Genomic DNA, 5,830 nt, shown 5'->3' with positions numbered 1-5,830 from the left:
ATGGTGGGCAAGTTACACAAATCCTGGCCAGGAGGAAAGGAATACATGTTAGTAGTCATTGACAAATTTACAAAGTGGATAGAAGCGAAGCCGATAAATTCACCAGGCACGGAGCATCCGCAGAAAATTCATAAAAGGCCTCGTCTTCAGATTTGGAGTGCCCCACAAAGATCGTCACGGACAACGGCAGTAACTTCACATCCCATGAATTCAAAGATTATTGCGAAGAGGTGGGTATCAAGCTAAACTTTGCGTCAGTCGCACATCCTCAAACCAATGGGCAAGTCGAGAAAGCCAATGGCATCATCTGCAATGGCATCAAGAAGCGCTTGTTAGGACCACTGGAAAAAGCTCGACATACCTGGCCGTAAGAACTACCAAGCGTGTTGTGGAGCATCCGAACAACACCAAACACAAGAACACAGAAACTCCGTTTTTCCTGGTTCATGGAGCAGAGGCAGTACTACCAATCGAGATAGAGCACAACTCTCCACGTGTCGCCGAATATGATGAAGAAACGTCGAGAAGAGCGCTAGAAGATGACGTCGACGCACTTGATGAAGCTCGAGATGAAGTATTATCTCGGGTAACTAAATATCAGCAGGACTTGAAAAATTACCACAGTCGACGATTGCGGCCAAGATCTTTTCAGGTGGGAGACCTAGTTCTTCGGCTCACGCAAAAAAGTCATGAAAAACTCGAGTCACCATGGCTTGGCCCTTACATTGTCACGGAAGTAATCGGAGGAGGAGCATACAGGATAAAGGATAAGAAGACAGGGGTGGAGGAGCCAAACCCCGGAACGTGGCGCAACTTAGGCGGTTCTACGCCTAGAGTCGAAATATAGTCCTTGTAAAACTTCAATGTCTTTGAAACGCCCGCGAGTTTTCAGACGCACTCTTTTCCTTTTTCGGGGCACCGAGTGGGGCCGGAGAAGGTTTTTAATGAGGCGGGCTCGCGGTGCTGCAATATAATAAAGATAGTGATGATATAACTTTTCTTCTTTATCGACATGATCAAAGACTTTGCTCCGACAAATTTCAATATAGTTCGTCGACAAAAGAAAAGCCTTGCCTTGGTATTCAAATACCTCGTGAGTCAGCAAAAATACAAAATAGTATTCAACAAAAAGCTCGGGGGCTCATATTCCCCATAAATATATAAATGCCTTGGTTCAAAATCTCGCAAATATACAAATACAGTAAAGAGTTACCGAAACACTCGGGGGCTAGACAAACAGAGAAATATAATGATTGCTTTACAATATAATTATAGTCATGGGTTACAAAGAAGAAATATCTACAAGAGGAAAATAACTAGTCTTGATTCAATATATCATCAAGAGTAACTCTGTTTTCTTCAGGAGCAGCGCCAAGAAAATCGGCATAATGGCCATCGGCAAAAAAGTCGGCGTCCATCCGAAGAAGGTCCTCAATCATTTCTTCGGCTATAGGCGTAACCTTCGTGTTAATCCTGTCAACACCAACTCTTCGACGTTTTACCTTTTGATGCACTTTCGCGACAACTTCGGTAAGGTCAAGTTTTGAGTGGCAGATCTGGAGCATGATAAGAGCAAATCTGGCGCCAGCTACCAGTTGAGCTTTGACAAAATCATGGATACTGCGAGCATCCTTGAATCTTTCCATCAATTCAGGAAGAGTTTTTGGTTGGACGTTCCGAGGAAACATGGAGTTGTAAACCATGGACAAGGTCTTGGTACAGAAGTCAAGGAAGTCGCGAGTTTGAGAGGTGCGATCTTGAAATCTGACAATTTGGCGGGTCCTCTCTGGGGTAGCCCAAAACAACGAACCATGGTCCAGGGAAAGATTAACAAGGAGGTTTGTCCTAGCATTTACCCTCTCTTCCTCGGCAGCAGCATCAATAAAGGCACCTATCAAAACAAAGAAGTGGAAACCTTTAAGAGACAATAGCACGAAGATGAAAGATATCAGAGGATGAAACAGGCATACCCGACATATCTGCACTGGCTTCATTCATTAATTCGAGCATGAAATTTTCTCGAGTAGTCGCCTTTTCAGTCTCGGAAGCAGCAATTTCCTTAGCAGCCACGGCCTCGCGAGCTTGCTGAAGAGCAACTTTTTCGGCTTCGGATGACTTACGAGATTGCTCCATCATCACAAGTGTTTGCTTCTTCGCATACCGAAGTTGCTGCCGAAGTTCATCCAGCTTCTTGCGACAAGGTATCGTCGACAGTGCGATATCAGCAAAAGTTCTCCTCGCGCGAGAAGAAGAAGGCGAAACATTGGAAGGAGCGGAAGTTGGAGTATAGTTATCAAATATCAACTGAAATTTAAACAGGACAACATCAAACGACAATCAAAGATAGAGTTTTTCATTAATCTCGTGGAATAATTACAAGAGCATTACAGTGGAGCTAAGGAAATACGTGTCGCCAAATGACTACTTTGGCGACAAGAGCAAAAGAAACAGAAAGAAAAAACAGAGGCATGCAACTAGACCTCCGGCCTTGACGAGCTAGGAGTCGACGATGGCTTAATCCCAAGATAGGCCAAGATCTTCTTTGTGTTGGGCTTGGCTGCCTTAATCAGCGACTTCCACCTTGATTGCTCTATCTGCTCGGTGTCGCCAACTTTCATCCAGTCGATAGTCTGTCGACTGTCAGCAACCAACGCGACAGTGCTCTCAACGGCAACCTTCATATTTTCTTGGCGCATCTTCAGTCCAAGGTCTTCCGATGTATTGAACATCTTGGCAAGGTTGAGGAAAGTCGCAGGCTCCTCTTTCTTCGGGAAGAAGTAGGGGAACAATGCCGACAATACCGCGTTAGCATTCGACACACCTTCACGAATCTCGGACCCATGAAGTTCCAGATAGGAAAGTGCGTCAAGGACAGGGTCATTGACAGGATTTGTCAGATCAAAATCTTGGTTTGTTTGGGCTGTTAAGGAAACAAAGCATTAGTGAAAAGACAAGAAACAACGATTCTCATAAAAATAGAAGAGATCAGCAAAATTACTGAAAGTGCGGCGACTCTGCGTTTTCAGGCGCTTGAGGATTCCTTCTTCACGAGAAGCTTGCGCAGCTTTGTGCCCATCTAAGGCAGCTGTAGCATCCTCAAGTTTTTTCTGCAGTTCCTCGACACCAGCAGCTTTCGCCTTGGCTTCGTCAGCTTCGGCCTTGGCGTTGCTAGCAGCGAGTTCGGCTTTCTTGCGAGCCGCCTCACTTTGCTCAAGTTTTAGAGCAAGTGCGTCGGCGCGTTCGTTGGCCTCTGCAAGTTTCTCTATCGAGATATGGAAAAGAGAGGGAAGAAAAGATCAAAAATCGCGACAAGTAACAGGAGCAAAAAATCAAGGAAAAACAGCAAGTATAAAAGTCGTTACCTTCGACTCTATTAGCATATTCACGGTACCCAATAAATTGGGAACCGATGCGGAGAAGATCCTTGATCATAGGCTGTTCAACGTGAACATAGCAAGAGAAACATCGGCATGAAAAAGAGAAAAGGTGTGAAAAAACAAAATAAGGAAAATATAGATGTCGACAAGCTTACATCATCTAGGAGCAAAGTCGACGAACTGCCCAAGCGAGGGCGGTTTCAACAATCTTTTCAACCCTTGTCCTTTTTGGTGAAGGAGCAAGGGGGCTTGATGGTGGAGTAGTGGTGACGACGTTTTGTTGAGGAGGCGACGTTTCTTCCCCTTCAACTAGCGTGTCTGAGGCAAGTACAGTACGTGACGTGCTTGTCCGAGGAGCCACGTCGATGGTGGTACTTCTTCCTCGTCATCACTGTTGGTCAAAAAATCGGCAGCATAAAAAGCAAGACAGGATACAAATTTCGAGTACAAAAATAGGGAGAAATAAAGGTGACTTACGAGCTGACGAGGGATTCAACATAAGGATCGTAAGCTGCCTTCGGATGAGAGGGAACAACTTCTTCAGCCTTAGAGGTGCCAGAATCCTCGGCATCAGTCCTTTTCCTTTTGTTCCTTGGAGAAACAGCAGGAGGAAGGGATTGCGTCGACTCACTGGCTTCAGACTCAACTTCTTTTTCATGAGAAGCCGCAGATTTGTGAGAACCCGCGACTTCACTTTCAGGAACAGAAGAACCTTGAGTATCTTCGGCAATGATGGCCTGTTCTTCGACTTCTCCACCCTCCGGAAGAGGAGGAAGGGAAGTCATAGTAGGATGGTTCTGAAAAAATAGTGACCAAAGGAAAATTAAAGAGATGACAATACAATGAGATGCAGAGAAAGTGCGGAATAAGGTAAAAACTCGAGAAGACAAAATACCTCGGGGAGTGGATTGGTGGAGCTGTATGGTTCCACGCGACAAGAGGAAGGAACTGGGTCCTTGCCCAGGCGAGAGAGTCTTCGAACCAACTTCTCCAAGTCCTTGGTGGAAAGATCACCGGAGATTCTGTTGGCGTCATTTTTACCAGAATACGTCCAAAGGGGATTTTTGCGAGCCTGAAGAGGCTGCACTCTAATCCTAAGGAAGTAGGCAGTGATTTGAACACCAGACAGCTCTTTGCCTCGAGTGTTTTGAAGCTGGCGGATACGAGACATCAGTGCCTCTGTCGCTTTTTTCTCTTCCTCGGAAGCTTCCGCATCCCAGGAGCGGCGGCGCTGAATTCTGGCACTTCCGTCGAAAGGAACTATGTTGTGCTCAACGGAGTTGGCGCTTTCTTCGTGGATGTAGAGCCACTTTTTGCGCCATCCTTGGACAGAATCAGGAAACTTGACGTCGAAATAGTCGACATCAGTACGAACACAGATAACAACGCCACCTATGTTATAAGTGACGTTGTGGGAGCCATTGCGGCGGAGGCAGAAAATGCGCTTCCACGTAGCCCAATTGGGAGGGATTCCGAGGAAGCATTCGCAAAGCGTGATGAAAATAGAAATGTGAAGGATGGAATTGGGGGTCAACTGGTGCAGTTGAATCCCATAAACGAAAAGAAGGCCGCGGAGGAAATCGTGGATTGGGGTCGAAAGGCCGCGGATTAGATGATCAACAAAACTAACCCGGTACTCCATTGGAGGCTTGGGGTAGCTTTCTTCGCTGGGAAAGCGGATGGCGTCCTCCTTCTTCATGAGGCCAAGCCTCTTCAGCATGTTGGTGTCTTGGTTGGAGATTTTGGATCTCTCCCATTCAAGATCCTCGGCGGCCATCTTGGATTCCGGAGTGCTGTGGCGAGTCGGGCACGCGCGGTGGCATCAACGGCAATGGGCAAAGCAATGTATGAGCGTGCGGAAGATCGTAGAGAGTTGGGCGCGGGGAAGTTTTGCGAAGAGGAACAGATGAGCGGCGCAAGCGAGGGGATGAACGGAGGTTGAAGAAAGGTTTATATAAGAATTGGGTGAAGTAGTGTGCCGTTCGATGAAGAAATCGTGTGGTGAGAATAGATCTTCTAGATACAAGGGCAAAAAAGTATTTTTACTGAGATAGGCGTTACCGTACGTGCGCCAGAAAAAGCGGAGGACGTGTGTCCCCCACTTGCACGACGTGTCAACGTGGTGGAAGCAATGGACCCACAGGCAGGAAAATCACGACTATTCAAGAAGGATGAAGTAAATTTGATTAACGGAAGCATGTCGATAAGAAAAATAAAAGAAGATTGGCGACAGGAAGAATTATTCAATACTTCGGGAGCCTTTGATCAAAAACAAGTTTTTGCCCAAATGCTGGGGGGCTACTTCGACAAAAAGTAAGATTTCGACTATGGCAATATAGAAATTGCGGGAGCCTACAACCAAGCACAAGTTCTTGGCTGTAGCCTCGGGGGCTACTCCCATCGGGAGCGCTGTTCGCGCACCCGAGAGATAAAAAAAAGAGAGAAGAAGAAAG

This window comes from Lolium perenne, chromosome 4 (assembly GCF_019359855.2).
Source record: "Lolium perenne isolate Kyuss_39 chromosome 4, Kyuss_2.0, whole genome shotgun sequence".
Classification (NCBI taxonomy): domain Eukaryota; kingdom Viridiplantae; phylum Streptophyta; class Magnoliopsida; order Poales; family Poaceae; genus Lolium; species Lolium perenne.
Note: the sequence above shows the minus strand (reverse complement) of the source record.